Raw genomic sequence first — 16,172 nt, 5'->3', positions numbered from 1 at the left:
CAAGCTCCCACAAACAGCAATGTGATAATGACCAGATAATCTGTTTTCGTTATGTTGATTGAGGAATAAATATTGGCTAGGACACTGGGGATAACTCCATTGCTCTCCTTCAAAATAGTGCCACCTGAGAGCTGACGGGGCCTCAGTTTAAAATCTCATCCGAAAGACAGCACCTCCAACAGTGCAGCACTACCTCAGCACTGCACTGGAGTGTCAGCTTAGATTTTTGTGTTCAATTCTCTAAAGTGGGACTTGAACCCACAACATTCTGACTCAGAGGTGAGACTGCTATCCACTGAGCCACTGGCTGGCACACAAAAGAACAGGGGGTCCAGCCATGTCCTGAGAGGAAGCACTTGATCCCTGAGCATTGACATAAAAAGCACACATCCCTGTTACCCCTTTAATGTTGTTTGTGCAAAACCAGAATCTAATCGACTGCTCCCACCCCGCAGCGTGTCCTTTACCGGATGATTAGCTGCAGTTCCAGATGCCGCCCTGTAGTGTGGCGCTGCAGAGCTGTGATGAACTGCAGTAACCAGCTCCTCCCTGTGGTGGCGCCGCAGAGCTGTGATGAACTGCAGTAACCAGCTCCTCCCTGTGGTGGCGCCGCAGTGTTGCAATGGCCGCAGTGTTGCAATGAACTGCAGTAACCAGCTCCTTCCTGTGGTGGCGCCGCAGTGTTGCAATGAACTGCAGTAACCAGCTCCTCCCTGTGGTGGCGCCACAGTGTTGCAATGAACTGCAGTAACCAGCTCCTTCCTGTGGTGGCGCCGCAGTGTTGCAATGAACTGCAGTAACCAGCTCCTTCATGTGGTGGCGCCGCAGTGTTGCAATGAACTGCAGTAACTAACTCCTCCCGGTGGTGGCGCCGCAGTGTTGTGAGTTCCTCATGATGCTCTCCCAGTACGGCCACCCTGAAGCCTGGGTAGAAATATCAATGTAATTACTGTAGAAATTACTTTTTTTACATTATTGCTTGTTCATTTTGTGTGCTGTCTTTTTTATGTCTGCTTTATTTATATTTAAAGTATGTATGCGTGTATATGTCGGTATGTGTTTTTTTGTGATGGCGCCGATGAAGATGGCTGCCATCTTTGCGGGCTCCGTGCGTACCAGGCAGCTCAGTGTTCTTGCTGCTTGGTGCTCTCGGCTCGTCAAGAAAAAAGCATTTCACTGACTAGATTACACTTCTTGTATTTAGTTATGTGACCAATAAAATTGAAATTGAATTAATAATAATAATAATAATCAACTTTATTGTCATTGTTTGTGCACAAGTGCAGTACAACGAAATGTAAGCTTGCGGCTCCCGAGAGTGTACATTTTGATTAAGACATTTAACATACATTTGGCTTGTAACATAAACATAAACATAATAAATTGCATTGACAGATGTGCAAGCTTTAGAGTTTATTGGCAGAGTTCAGTAGGATGACAGCCCTGGGAAAGAAGCTGTTCCTAAATCTGGTCGTGCGGGTGCGAATGCATCTGTAGCGTCTCCCAGATGGCAGGGGGGCGAACAAACTGTGGCTGGGATGGGTAGGGTCTTTGATGATGGTCAGTGACCTCCGTAGACAGCGTTACAGCGAACTGCAGTAACTAACTCCTCCTTGTGGTGGCGCCGCAGTGTTGCAATGAACTGCAGTAACCAACTACAATAGCTAAATACTGCGGATGCTGGGAATCTGAAATAACAACACAAAGTGCTGGAAACACTCAGCAGGTCAGGCAGCATGGGGGAGAGAGAAACAGAGTCAACGTTTCAGGTCGAACCCTTCGTCACAACTGGAAAAGGTTAGGGAAGAGAGATTTTTAAGCAGGGCAGGGAGATGGGGAGGAAAGAACAAAGGGGAGGTCTGTGATAGGATGGAAGGCAGGAGAGATGGAATGACAAAAGGGATGATGGTGCAAGGCAAAAGGAGAGGTAATGGGACAAATTAAGAAACAGAAGATGGCTCTAGATGATGTGTGGATGATGATGGCAGTAACATTAACAGCTATCATAGAAACATAGAAAAATAGGAGCAGGAGTAGGCCATTTGGCCCTTCGAGCCTGCTCTGCCATTCAATATGATCATGGCTGATCCTCTACCTCAATACCATATTCCCGCTCTCTCCCCATACCCCTTGATGCCTTTTGTGTCTAGAAATCTATCTATCTCCTTCTTAAATATATTCAGTGACTTGGCCTCCACAGCCTTCTGTGGTAGAGAATTCCACAGGTTCACCACCCTCCGAGTGAAGAAATTTCTCCTCATATCGTCCTCACCGATCTACCTGTCGCAGATGCATCTGTCCATGACAGCATTGGCAGCAATGACCACCGCACAGGCATTGTGGAGACGAAGTCCCGTCTTCACACTGAGAACACCCTCCATCGTGTTGTGTGGCACTACCACCGTGCTAAATGGGATAGATTCAGAATAGATCTAGCTGCTCAAAACTGGGCATCCATGAGGCGTTGTGAGCCATCAGCAGCAGCAGAATTGTATTCAACCACAATCTGTAACCTCATGGCCCGGCATATCCCTCACTCACCATTACCACCAAGCCAGGGGACCAACCCTGGTTCAACAATGAGTGCAGAAGAGCATGCCAGGAGCAGCACCAGGGGTACCTAAAAATGAGGTGCCAACCTGGGGAAGCTGCAACACAGGACTACATGCATGCTAAAAAGCGGAAGCAGAATGCTATAGACATGGATAAGCGATCCCACAATCAACGGATCAGATCAAAGCTCTGCAGTCCTGCCACATCCAGTCGTGAATGGTGGTGGACCATTAAACAACTAACGGGGGGAGGAGACTCCAAGAATATCCCCATCCTCAATGATGGTGGAATCCAGCACGTGAGTGCAAAAGACAAGACTGAAGCATTTGCAACCAACTTCAGCCAGAAGTGCCTAGTGGATGATCCATATCGGCCTACTCCTGAGGTCCCCACCATCACAGAAGCCAGTCTTCAGCCAATTCAATTCACTCCACGTGATATCAAGAAACGGCTGAGCGCACTGGATACAGCAAAGGCTATGGGCCTCGACAACATCCTGGCTATCGTGCTGAAGACTTGTGCTCCAGAACTAGCAGCTACAACACTGGCATCTATCCGACATTGTGGAAAACTGCCCAGGTATGTCCTGTCCACAAAAAGCAGGACAAATCCAACCTGGCCAATTACTGCCCAATCAGTCTACTCTCAACCATCAGCAAAGTGATGGAAGGTGTCATCGACAGTGCTATCAAGTGGCACTTACTCAACAATAACCTGCTCACTGATGCCCAGTTTGGGTTCCGCCAAGACCACTCGGCTCCCGACCTCATTACAGCCTTGGTCCAAGCATGGACAAAGGAGCTGAGTTCTAGAGGTGAGGTGAGAGTGACTGCCCTTGACATCGAGGCAGCATTTGACCGAGTCTGGCATCAAGGAGCCCTAGTAAAACTGAAGTCAATGGGAATCGGGGGAAAACGCTCCACTGGCTGGAGTCATACCTAGCACAAAGGAAGATGGTTGTGGTGCTTAAAGGTCAATCATCACAGCCCCAGGACAGCGCTGCAGGAGTTCCTCAGGGCAGTGTCCTAGGCCCAACCATCGTCAGCTGCTTCATTATAATGACCTTCCCTCCAACATGAGGTCAGAAATGGGGATGTTCGCTGATGACTGCACAGTGTTCAGCGCCATTCGCAACTTCACAGATAATGAAGCAGTCCATGCCCGCATGCAACAAGACCTGGACGACATTCAGGCTTGGGCTGATAAGTGGCAGGTAACATTCGCGCCACAGAAGTGCCAGGCAATGACTATCTCCAACAAGCGAGAGTCGAACCACCTCCCCTTGACATTCAATGGCATTACCATCGCCAAATCCCCCACTATCAACATCCTGGGGGTCACCATTAACCAGAAACTTAACTGGACCAGCCACATAAATACTGTGCATAAGAGCAGGTCAGAGGCTAGGTATTCTGCGGTGAGTGTCTCGCCTCCTGACTCCCCAAAGCCTTTCCACCATCTACAAGGCACAAGTAAGGAGTGTGATGGAATACTCTCCACTTGCCTGGATGAGTGCAGCACCAACAACACTCAAGAAGCTCAACACCATCCAGGACAAAGCAGCCTGCTTGATTGGCACCCCATCCACCACCTTAAACATTCACTCCCTCCACCACTGGCGTACCGTGGCTGCAGTGTGTACCATCTACAAGATGCACTGCAGCAACTCGCCAAGGCTTCTTCGGCAGCATCTCCCAAACTCGCAACCTCTTCCACCTAGAAGGACAAAGGCAGCAGGTGTATGGGAACACCACCACCTCCAAGTTCCCCTCCAAGTCACACACCATCCTGACTTAGAAGTATATCGCCGATCCTTCGTCGTCGCTGGGTCAAAATCCTGGAACTCCCTACCTAACAGCACTGTGGGAGTATCTTCGCCACACGGACTGCAGCAGTTCACCACCACCTTCTCAAGGGCAACTAGGGATGGGCAATAAATGCTGGCATTGCTAGCGACACCCTGATCCCATAAACAATTTTTTTTTTTAATTTTAAATGTCCTACCCCGTATCCTGAGACTGTGACCCCTCGTTCTAGACCCCCCAGCCAGGGAAAACATCCTCCCTGCATCCAGTCTGTCTAGCCCTGTCAGAATTTTATACGTTTCAATGAGAGCCCCTCTCATTCTTCTAAACTCTAGTGAATACAGGCCTAGTCGACCCAATCTCTCCTCATACGACAGTCCTGCTATCCCAGGAATCAGTCTGGTGAACCTTCACTGCACTCCCTCTATGGCAAGTATATCCTTTCTTAGGTAAGGAGACCAAAACTGCACACAGTACTCCAGGTGTGATCTCACCAAGGCCCTGTATAACTGGAGTAAGACATCCCTGCTCCTATATTCAAATCCTCTTGCAATGAAGGCCAACATACAATTTGCCTTCCTAACTACTTGCTGCACCTGCATGTTTGCTTTCGGTGACTGGTGTACAAGGACACCCAGCTCCCTCTGTACATCAACATTTCCCAATCTATCACCAGTTAAATAATACTCTGCCTTTCTGTTTTTCCTACCGAAGTGGATAGCTTCACATTTATCCACGTTATACTGCATCTGCCATGTATTTGCCCAGTCACTCAACTTGTCTAAATCGCCTTGAAGCCTCTTTGCATCCTCCTCACAACTCACAATCCCACCTAGTTTCGTGTCATCAGCAAACTTGGAAATATTACATTTGTTTCCCTCATCCAAATCATTAATATATATAGGCCCAGGAATTCGGGTCGGAGGCTTCCCGCGGGTGCAAGCCTCCGACCTGCACTTACCTAGCGCACCGGCCGTTGTGCTGTGGGCCTGCGTGGTATTCCGATCCTGGGCCTCCTCCAACTGCCGGCGCGCAGTGCTTGCGTATCCCAGGGGCGCAGTTAGTTCGAAGCGTCCCCTGGGATCACGTGGGCCATGGAGAGTCAATGGTAGCAAGGAATGCCCATTCATAAATTTGACAGGAAGAGCTGTCAAAACTATAAATACAAATCAGCCCCAAAACATAACTAAAACTTCAAATAAATTTTAAAAAACATCACATTTTTAAAATAACTATAAATTACATAAAATAACTATTTTAAACAATAATTTAAATTTTTTGAAAAAATTAATTACAGTTTCTAACAGGGCTAAAAATAAACTTACCTTTCTTTAAAGTATTTAAAAATAATAAACCTGTGGAAAAAATGTTTTAATTTTACTTAATTCACCACTTACATTGTTAAAAGCAGGCCTTGCCACTGCTTTTTAAAAGTGTAACTCCTGGAGACTTACCCTCCCAGAGAAACCTGCAAAAAAAACAGAAGTTCCAGGCGCACGCGCTGCCTCTCCTGCGCACGCATTCGACCTGTGAACCCCTTCCTTTAAGGGAACGGAAGTTCCGGTTTCCCGCGCATGCGCAGTGCATGCACAAAACCGGCACTTTCGTTGGGCCTACGGGTGAGTACACTGCGCATACTCACCCATGGAGACCCGAATTTCTGGGCCAGTGAATATCTGGGGCCCAAGCACTGATCCCTGTGGTACCCCACTAGTCACCGCCTGCCACCCCAAAAAAGACCCATTTATTCCTACTCTGTTTCCTGTCTGTTAACCAATTTTCAATCCATGCCTGTATATTACCCCCAATCCCATGTGCTTTAATTTTGCACACTAACCTCTTATGTGGGACTTTATCAAAGGCCTTCTGAAAATCCAAGTACACCACATCCACTGGTTCTCCCTCATCTATTCTACCAGTTACATCCTCAAAAAACTCCAGTAAGTTTGTCAAACACGATTTCCCTTTCATAAATCCATATTGACTTTGTCTAATCCCGTTGATATTTTCTAAGTGTCCTGTTATCACATCCTTTATAATAGACTCTAGCATTTTCCCTACTCCTGATGTTAGGCTAACCGGTCTGTAGTTCCCCGTTTTCTCTCTCCCTCCTTTTTTAAATAGTGGGGTTACATTTGCCACTCTCCAATCTGCAGGAACTGTTCCATAATCTATAGAATTTTGGAAGATGACAACCAATGCATCCACTATTTTCATGGCTACCTCTTTTAGTACTCTGGGATGCAGATTATCAGGCCCTGGGGATTTATCGACTTTCAGTCCCATTAATTTCTCCAGCACTATTTTTTTACTAATACTAATTTCCTTTAATTCCTCCTTCTCACTAGACCCTTGGTTCCCTAGCATTTCTGGGAAGTTATTTGTGTCCTCTTCCGTGAAGACAGAACCAAAGGGCTCGATTTTGCCAGGCCCGAGGAGGAGGGATTGGAGGCGTGTGAGGTGTTAAAATCGCAGAAAATGGCGGGCGGCTCCGATCCCGCCTCCGAGCAATTTTCCCAGAATCAGGGTTTCAGACCTTAAGGCCCTTAACAACGAATTAATTGCCTCTATAATCCCATTTTGAGCGGCCTTTCTGATTTTAACACTTTCCCCCCGTCCTGCACATCTCTGGAACACGCCAGTTAATCCAGGCGGCCTCACAAGTGGATTGCTTACTAACAGCTGCAGCTCCACCATTAAAAAGGAGTTTTAACCAATGATCATTTGCAGGTGGCAGAACTTTGTTGTCTCAGGTCTGGGGGAACTTTTAGCAGGCCTACTCATTGTTGTGGAAGTTTGGAGCCTGAAACCCATCTCCAGTGTGACCTCCTGGGAAACCCCTCTCCCCATCTTGAATGAGCGCTTCCTCAACTGAGGAATATACCAGAAGCATGGGAACCATTTATTTCCTTTCCTCCTGGACATCAGATTCGGACAAAGACCAGCCGCGGCAGCAGCAGAACCATGAACAACAGCAGCATCAACAGCAGGAGCAACAACAGGAGCGCCAAGCTGCTGCTCACCCACCTGAAGCTGCACAGGCCAGAAGGCACTAGCGCGTGACCACATTGCTGCCCTGGATGCAAGGGACGCACTCATGTTGGCCAGATTTGCTTAGCCTGCACAATCAAACACTTTTGCCTTGCACCTTCTTACCCGAGCATCGACAATGGACAAGAACCTGCAGATTCCTATCACTCTGACCACCATACTTACAATTGCAAGTCGTCCTAAGCCCTCAATGTGGAAGTCCCATTTGTGAAATGACACAGGCCACAACTTCAACAGTTTGCCATCAGAATTTTTTATCACAACAAGCAACTGATGGCATTTCAAAAGTAAACACAACATGACACCCAAGTGACTACCCTTGTGGCTACTTATGCATTATCTTCCTCTTACGCATGCTCCTACGTGGTGCTTCCCCTGTGGCTTCAGCAGATATGGAGGCCCCTTGCTCACTTTCTTGCTGCTCCTGTCTCGACACCTTTGGTGGCCGTCCTCTGGGGTTGCGAACCAGTGAGGGCACGGCAACAGTCTGCTGCTCCTACGGCTGTGCAGGGGATGAGATGCCCATCTCAGTTGGGTGAGGACTCTGGTGGGGCTCTGACCGAGGGCTTTGCAGTGGCATGGTTGTGTGAGCGCTTGGAGAGGAGCCCCCACTTCCTTGTTGTCTGCCACCAACATCCCTCTCATGGGTCAGCCCCACTTCAGAGCTAGCAAGTGGCTTGACAGCACCTTGCTGCACTTCAGGGGGGCCATGAGGACCCGTTTCTGCACTGGAAGTCCTACTCCAGAGGACTTCCATGAAGGTCTGGTTTCTATGCTCAATAGCTGACCATCGCTACTCAAGAGATGCCAGTCTATTCTGAACAATTACCATGTTTTCAACACTCTAGCGACTTAGCTCCTCCATGGCCGTAGCCATCTTCTCCTCCAGAGATGTCATCCTTTCCACGGTGATTGCCATCCTTTCCGTGGTGATGTGTTCATGCGCCAATGCCTCCACAAAGACTCTGCTCATGTTTGCAATGGACTCCTCCATTCGCTCCACACTCTCAGCAACCCTGGAGACAAAACCTGCCAGAGACTCCTGCACCTCTTCCTGGAGTTCCAGCACCGCTCTCCTTCTGGATGGACCCGGAGGCACAGGGTCGACATGCAGCTGAGCCGAGCTGGCAGAGTCCTGCACCCTCCGACAAGGATCTCCACTGCTGTCCCTGTCTCCACCATCTTGTGAGCTGTGATACACCAGGTGACAACACTACTCTATCTCGCAAAGGTCCCGCCGAGGTGTGAGTGTCTGCGCTGATGCTGGGTGCGCTGAATTCTGCTGACGCTGCGCCCTCAGAGGTTGCAGCTTCCTCTGAGGAGTCTTGAAGCTCAGGCTGTTCCTCCTGGACAGTGGGGACAGGGGTTGTCGATGGCCCTGTGGGGGAGTAAAGGAAAGAATTAGAGATGTGAAGTAAAAGTTGCATGCACATTGAATTGTGCAGATGATCATAAGTCAATCTGTTAGAGCATCAGAATCATTATCAGTCACTCATGCAATGTCAATGAGAGAGATGCCAAACTATTCTGTCACCAGCTTGCTGTGATGCGCCCATCTGTCCGTCCCCCACTTGCAAATCTTCCTCGACACCGGCGATTTCCAGGGCCGCCTCCTCTGAGGTGGTGAGCTGGGCTACTGAGGGTGGCCCTCCTCCTTGTGCACTCTCTTTTCCTGCAATGAGGGACACAAGTGGAGTTTGAGAGCGTGATAGGGAGTGTGAGGGCTGCTTGGTCGAATAGTTAAGTGAATGTGACCATAGAGAGGGAATGGGTAAGGGTGCAGGGATGTAAGTGTCAAGTGGGATGTGGAGGAAGAGGTTGGCAAAGCAGAGTGCTGGTGAGGAGAGGCGATGGGGATCAGATTGAGGGTGATGGGAAAGTCATACTCACTTTTCCTGTGCGCAGAAGGTCATGAAACCTCTTCCTTCTCTGCAGCCAGGTTCTGCGGCACATAGAGATTGAGTTGACCTCCTGGGCCATTTGTATCCACACAGCTTTAGTCTGCCGGGGAGGCTTTTTCCTCCCTGAGGAAGGAAAGAGCACCTCCTTATTTGATCTTGCTCCCTCCACCAGAGCGTGGAGGGAGGCCTCATTGAACCTTGGAGCACACTTTGGCCTACTGCTGGACATAGTTGATGAATGAAGCGATCACAACAATGGGCATAAAGTTTAAAGTCTCCAGAAGAAGCAAGGCTGCTTGCAGGCCTTAAATCCAGCAGCATTGATGATGTCATCGGAGGCGACTTTCTGTATGAAACGACTCATTGGGCCAGGGGTTTCCACACGCTGGCAATCAAGTGCCCAATTAGGGCAAAATCGTACTTTTTTCCAACTTCACATCGGAGTCGGGGTCCTGACATGAAACCACCTGACACGCCCCAGCCCGCCCCCAATGGCAAAATCGAGCCCAAAGTATTTGTTTACTTGCTCTGCCATTTCCTTGTTCCCCATTATAAATTCTCCTGTTTCTGACTGTAAGGGACATACATTTGTCTTCACTAATCTTTTTCTTTTTACATACTTGTAGAAGCTTTTACAGTCCGCTTTTATCTTCCTTGCAAGTTTACTCTCATACTCTATTTTTCCCCTCTTAATCAATCTCTTGGTCCTTTTTCGCTGAACTCTAAACTGCTCCCAATCCTCAGGCTTGCTACTTTTTCAGGCAACTCTATATGACTCCTCTTTGGATCTAATACTATCCTTAATTTATTTTGTTAGCTATGGTTGGGCCGCGTTTCCTTTTGTGTTTTTGCGCCAGAAAGGAATGTATAACTGTTGCAATTCATGCATTCGTTCCTTAAATGTTATCCTTCGCCTATCCACCGTCATGCCTTTTAATGAAGCTCCCCAATCTATCATAGCCAACTCACTCCTCATACCTTCGTAGTTTCCTTTGTTTAGATTTAGGACCCTAGTTTCAGATTGGACTGCTTCACTTTCCATCTTAATGAAGAATTCTATCATGTTATAGTCACTCTTCCCTAAAGGACCCCCCACAACAAGATTATTAATTAACCCCTTCTCATTGCACAATACCCAATCTAGGATAGCCTGTTCCTTAGTTGGCTTCTCAACGTACTGGTCTAAAAAAAATCTCGTACACACTCCAGGAATTCATCCTCCTCAGTATTATTGCTAATTTGGTTTGGCCAATCTATATGTAAATTAAAGTCACTCATGATTACTGTAGTACCCTTGTTACATGCATCTCTAATTTCCTGTTTGATGCCATCCCCTACATTACCACTACTGTTTGGAGGCCTATAGACAACTCCCACCAATGTTTTCTGGTCCTTGGTGCTTCTTAGCTCCTCCCAGACTGATTCTACATCTTGATTTTCTGAGCCAATATCCTTTCTCACTATTGCTCTGATTTCATCCTTTACTAACAACGCCACCCCACCTCCTTTTCCTTTTTGCCTGTCGTTCCTAAATATCGAATATCCTTGGATATTCAGCTCCCAGCCTTGGTCACCCTGCAGCCATGTCTCAGTAATCGCAATTATATCGTATCCATTTACATCTATTTGCGCTGTTAATTCATCTACCTTATTACGAGTCCTTCGTGCATTCAGATACAGTGCCTTTAGATTTGTCTTTTTAACATTTTTAGACATCTTTAACATTTTTTTGTACCATGGCCCTATTTGTCTTATTACCATTTTTTCTTACCCGGACCCTATTTGTTCGTGCACTCCTTTGTTTGTACGCTCTGTCCCTTCCTGACACAATCTGGTTATCCTTACCCCAATCACTTTCCTGCACTGCTTCCTTGTCTTTTCTCTTAAGCATTCTAGATTTCGCTCCACTGGGATCCTCCCCCAGCTTATTTAGTTTAAAGCCCTATCTACCTCCCTAGTTATTCGATTCGCTAGAACTCTGGTCCCAGCATGGTTCAGGTGTAGTCCGTCCCAATGGAACAGCTCTCTCTTTCCCCAGTACTGGTGCCAGTGCCCCACGAATCGAAACCCACTTCTCCCACACCAATCTTTGAGCCACACATTCATCTCCCTGATCCTATTGACCCTATGCCAATTTGCTCGTGGCTCCAGTAGTAATCCAGAGATTATGATCTTTGTGGTTCTGCTTTTTAATTTAGCCCCTAGCTGCTCAAACTGTCTCAGCAGAACTTCTTTCTTTGTCCTACCTATGTCGTTGGTACCTACGTGGTCCACAACAACTGGATCCTCCCCCTCCCCCTCCCAGTTCTTCTCCAGCCCGGAGGAGATGTCCTTTACCCTAGCACCGGGTAGGCAACATAGCCTTCGGGACTCACGCTCCTGGCTGCAGAGAACAGTGTCTATCCCCCTAACTATACTGTCGCCTACTACAACCACCTTCCTTTTTACTCCCCCCACTTGAACGGCTTCCTGTACCACGGTGCCGTGGTCAGTTTGCTTGTCCTCTCTGCAGTTCCTGCACTTGTCCACAAGGGTTGCAAGAACCTCAAATCTATTGGACAAGTGCAGGGACTGAGGCTCCTGCTATACTACCTCCTGGATCCCCGTGCCTGCCTCACTCGCAGTCACACCCTCCTGTCCCTGACCACGTGTCAATTCTAAAGTATTTAATCTAAGGGGTGTGGCTGCCTCCTGGAGCAAAAGGTCCAGGTAACTTTCTCCCTCCCTGATATCTCACAATGTCTGCTGCTCGGACTCCAGCTCCCCAACTCGGAGCCGAAGTTCCTCGAGCCGCAGACACTTACCGCAGATGTAGTTGCCCTGGACAAAAATGTCCACAAGCTCCCACATATTGCAGCAGCAACACCTCTCCTGTTCTCCCATTATTTTATTTATTTAATTAATTAGTTTAGTGTTAATCAAATTCTTTACCTCGTTTAGTTTATTAAATTAATTAAATTAAGTTTAGTTTTTAAAATTTAGTTATATGTTAACTTAAAACTTAACCCACAGTCACTACCAATCACTTACCTGCCTTACCTGTGACGTCACACTGCCGTTTTCTCTTGTTGATGCAGGTCTGTTGCTGCTTTTATCCCCGCACTCGGGCCTCGGTCTGCTCCCACTCAGGTCCGCCGCCGCTCTGCGGAAGAAGTCAGAAAAAGCAAGCACCTCCTTCCTGCACTTCACCAAACTCCCACACTTACCAAACTCATGTGAGGAAACAAGAGGAAATAAATAGGAAGAAATACAGGGGCCAATTTATAGTCTGAAATTGTTGAACTCAATGTTAAATCCAGGAGGCTGTAAAGTGCCTAATAGAAAGATAAGGTGCTGTTCCACGAGCTTACGTTGAGCTTCGTTGGAACAGTGTAGGAGGCCGAGGGCGGAGAGATCAGAGTGGGAGTGGAGGGGAGAATTAAAGTGACAGGCTACCGGAAGCTCGGGGTCACATTTGTGGACTGAACGGAGGAAAGGACATGGTCGAGGGCTATGTCAACCATGGTAGAGGGGAATCCTCGGTTGAGGAAAAAGGAAGACATACCGGAAGCATTGGTATGGAAGGTGGCATCGTCAGAACAGATGCGGCAGAAACGGAGATATTGGGAGAATGGAATAGAGTCCTTACAGGAAGCGGGTTGGGAGGAAGTCCAGGTAGCTATGGGAGTCAGTGGGCTTATAGTGGGGGCCTGGTTGGGCCTCTGTTCAAGGAAGAAGTGGAACCGGGAAACTGGAAACTGCTAAAGTGGCGGAGGGTGTCGGAATAGTCGCGGATGTAGGTGGGAAGGGACTGGACAAGGGGAGAAAAAGTAGAGTCGAGATATGAAGGAATTAGTTCTGTGGGGCAAGAACAGGCTGAAACAATGGGTCTACCAGGGCAATCCTGTTTGTGGATCTTGGGAAGGAGGTAGAAGCGGGCTGTGCGGGGTTGGGGGACTATGAGGTTGGCAGTCATGGAGGGAAGCTCTCCAGAGGAGATGAGGTCTGTGACAAGTCTTGAAAACGATTTCTTGATGTTTGGTAGTGGGGTCATGGTCCAGGGGGAAGGTAGGAGGAGGTGTTGGAGAGTTGCCGTTCAGCTTCCGAATGATAGAGGTCAGTTCGCCAAACAACAACAGCACCACCTTTGTCAGCAGGTTAAATTACAATTCCAGTTTCCCGGCCCCAACCGTCTCCTTTTCACTATGGACATCCAATCCCTCTACACCTCCATCCCCCACCAGGACGGCCCAAGGGCACTCCGCTTCTTCCATGAACAGAGGCCCAACCAGTCCCCATCCACCGCTACCTTCCTCCGCCTGGCTGAACTTGTTCTCACATTGAACAACTTCTCCTTTGACTCCACTCACTTCCTCCAAATTAAAGGTGTTGTTGTGGGAACCCGCATGGGCTGCCTTCCTTTTCATGGGATATGTGGAACATTCTTTGTTCCAGTCCTACTCAGGTCCCCTCCCTCACCTCTTTTTCCGATACACTGGTGATTGTATCGGTGCCGTTTCCTGCTCCCACTCTGAACTAGATAATTTCATTCACTTTGCTTCCAATTTCCATCCTTCCCTCACCTTCACATGGTCCATCTCCAACTCTTTCCTTCCCTTCCTCGACTTCTCTGTCTCCATTTCTGGGGATAGGCTATTGATAAACATCCACTATAAGCCCACTGACTCCCACAGCTACCTGGACTACACTTCCTCCCACCCCGCCTCCTGTAAGGACTCTATTCCATTCTCCCAATTTCTCCATCACTGCCGCATCTGTTCTGACGATGCCACCTTCCATACCAGTGCTTCCGGTATGTCTTTCTTTTGCCCGCACTTCTGCTCTCACCCCTTCCCCTCCCTCCCAGAACCACGATAGGGTTCCCCTTTCACCCCACCAGCCACTGCATTCAACGGATCATCCTGCGCCATTTCTGCCACCTCCAGCGTGATCCCACCATCAAACACATCTTCCCCTCCCCCCCTTTCAGCATCCGGAAGGGATCGCTCCCTCCGTGACATCCTGGTCCACTCCTCTATCACCCCAACACCCCTTCCCCTTCGCCCAGCACCTTCACATCCAAGCGCAGGAGATGCAACACCTGCTCTTTTACCTCCTCCCTTCCCACCGTCCAGGTGAAACACCCCTTCCAGGTGAAACAACGATTTACATGTACTTCTTGCAATTTAGTATACTGTATTCGCTGCTCACAATGTGGTCTCCTCTACATTGGGGAGACCAAATGCAGATTCGGTGACCGCTTTGCGGAACACCTCCATTCAGTCTGCAAGCGCGACCCCGAACTTCCGGTTACCTGTCACTTTAATTCTCCACTCCACTCCCACTCTGATCTCTCTGTCCTCGGCCTCTTACATTGTTCCAACGAAGCTCAACGTAAGCTCGAGGAAGAGCACCTCATCTTTCTATTAGGCACTTTACAGCCTTCGGGACTCAACATTGAGTTCAACAATTTCAGACTATATATTGGCTCCGTATTTCTGCAGTAACCAACTCCTCCTTGTGGTGGCGCCACCGGCTGTGATGCGCTGCAGTTCCAAGCCCGGCCCTGTGGTGGCGCCGCCGCCGGGCCGCTATGCGCTGCAGTACCAAGCCCGGCCCTGTGGTGGCGCCGCCGGGCTGTGATGCGCTGCAGTTCCAAGCCCGGCCCTGTGGTGGCACCGCCGGGCTGTGATGCGCTGCAGTTCCAAGCCCGGCCCTGTGGTGGCGCCGCCGCCGGGCCGCTATGCGCTGCAGTACCAAGCCCGGCCCTGTGGTGGCGCCGCCGGGCCGCTATGCGCTGCAGTTCCAAGCCCGGCCCTGTGGTGGCGCCGCCGGGCCGCTATACGCTGCAGTTCCAAGCCCGGCCGTGTGGTGGCGCCGCCGGGCTGTGATGCGCTGCAGTTCCAAGCCCGGCCATGTGGTGGCGCCGCCGGGCTGTGATGCGCTGCAGTTCCAAGCCCGGCCCTGTGGTGGCGCCGCCGGGCCGCTATGCGCTGCAGTTCCAAGCCCGGCCCTGTGGTGGCGCCGCCGGGCTGTGATGCGCTGCAGTTCCAAGCCTGGCCCTGTGGTGGCACCGCCGGGCTGTGATGCGCTGCAGTTCCAAGCCCGGCCCTGTGGTGGCGCCGCCGGGCTGTGATGCGCTGCAGTTCCAAGCCCGGCCCTGTGGTGGCGCCGCCGGGCCGCTATGCGCTGCAGTTCCAAGCCCGGCCTTGTGGTGGCGCCGCCGGGCTGTGATGCGCTGCAGTTCCAAGCCCGGCCGTGTGGTGGCGCCGACGCCGGGCCGCTATGCGCTGCAGTACCAAGCCCGGCCCTGTGGTGGCGTCGCCGGGCCGCTATGCGCTGCAGTACCAAGCCCGGCCCTGTGGTGGCGCCGCCGGGCCGCTATGCGCTGCAGTTCCAAGCCCGGCCCTGTGGTGGCGCCGCCTGGCTGTGATGCGCTGCAGTTCCAAGCCCGGCCCTGTGGTGGCGCCGCCGGGCTGTGATGCGCTGCAGTTCCAAGCCCGGCCCTGTGGTGGCGCCGACGCCGGGCCGCTATGCGCTGCAGTTCCAAGCCCGGCCCTGTGGTGGCGTCGCCGCCGGGCCGCTATGCGCTGCAGTTCCAAGCCCGGCCCTGTGGTGGCGCCGCCGGGCCGCTATACGCTGCAGTTCCAAGCCCGGCCATGTGGTGGCGCCGCCGGGCTGTGATGCGCTGCAGTTCCAAGCCCGGCCGTGTGGTGGCGCCGCCGGCCTGTGATGCGCTGCAGTTCCAAGCCCGGCCATGTGGTGGCGCCACCTGGCTGTGATGCGCTGCAGTTCCAAGCCCGGCCCTGTGGTGGCGCCGCCGGGCTGTGATGCGCTGCAGTTCCAAGCCCAGCCCTGTGGTGGCGCCGCCGGGCCGCTATGT

This window comes from Somniosus microcephalus, chromosome 11 (genome assembly GCF_052327205.1).
Source record: "Somniosus microcephalus isolate GS21.2 chromosome 11, FLI_Smic_1.0, whole genome shotgun sequence".
Taxonomy (NCBI): domain Eukaryota; kingdom Metazoa; phylum Chordata; class Chondrichthyes; order Squaliformes; family Somniosidae; genus Somniosus; species Somniosus microcephalus.
This window is presented reverse-complemented; position numbering follows the sequence as displayed.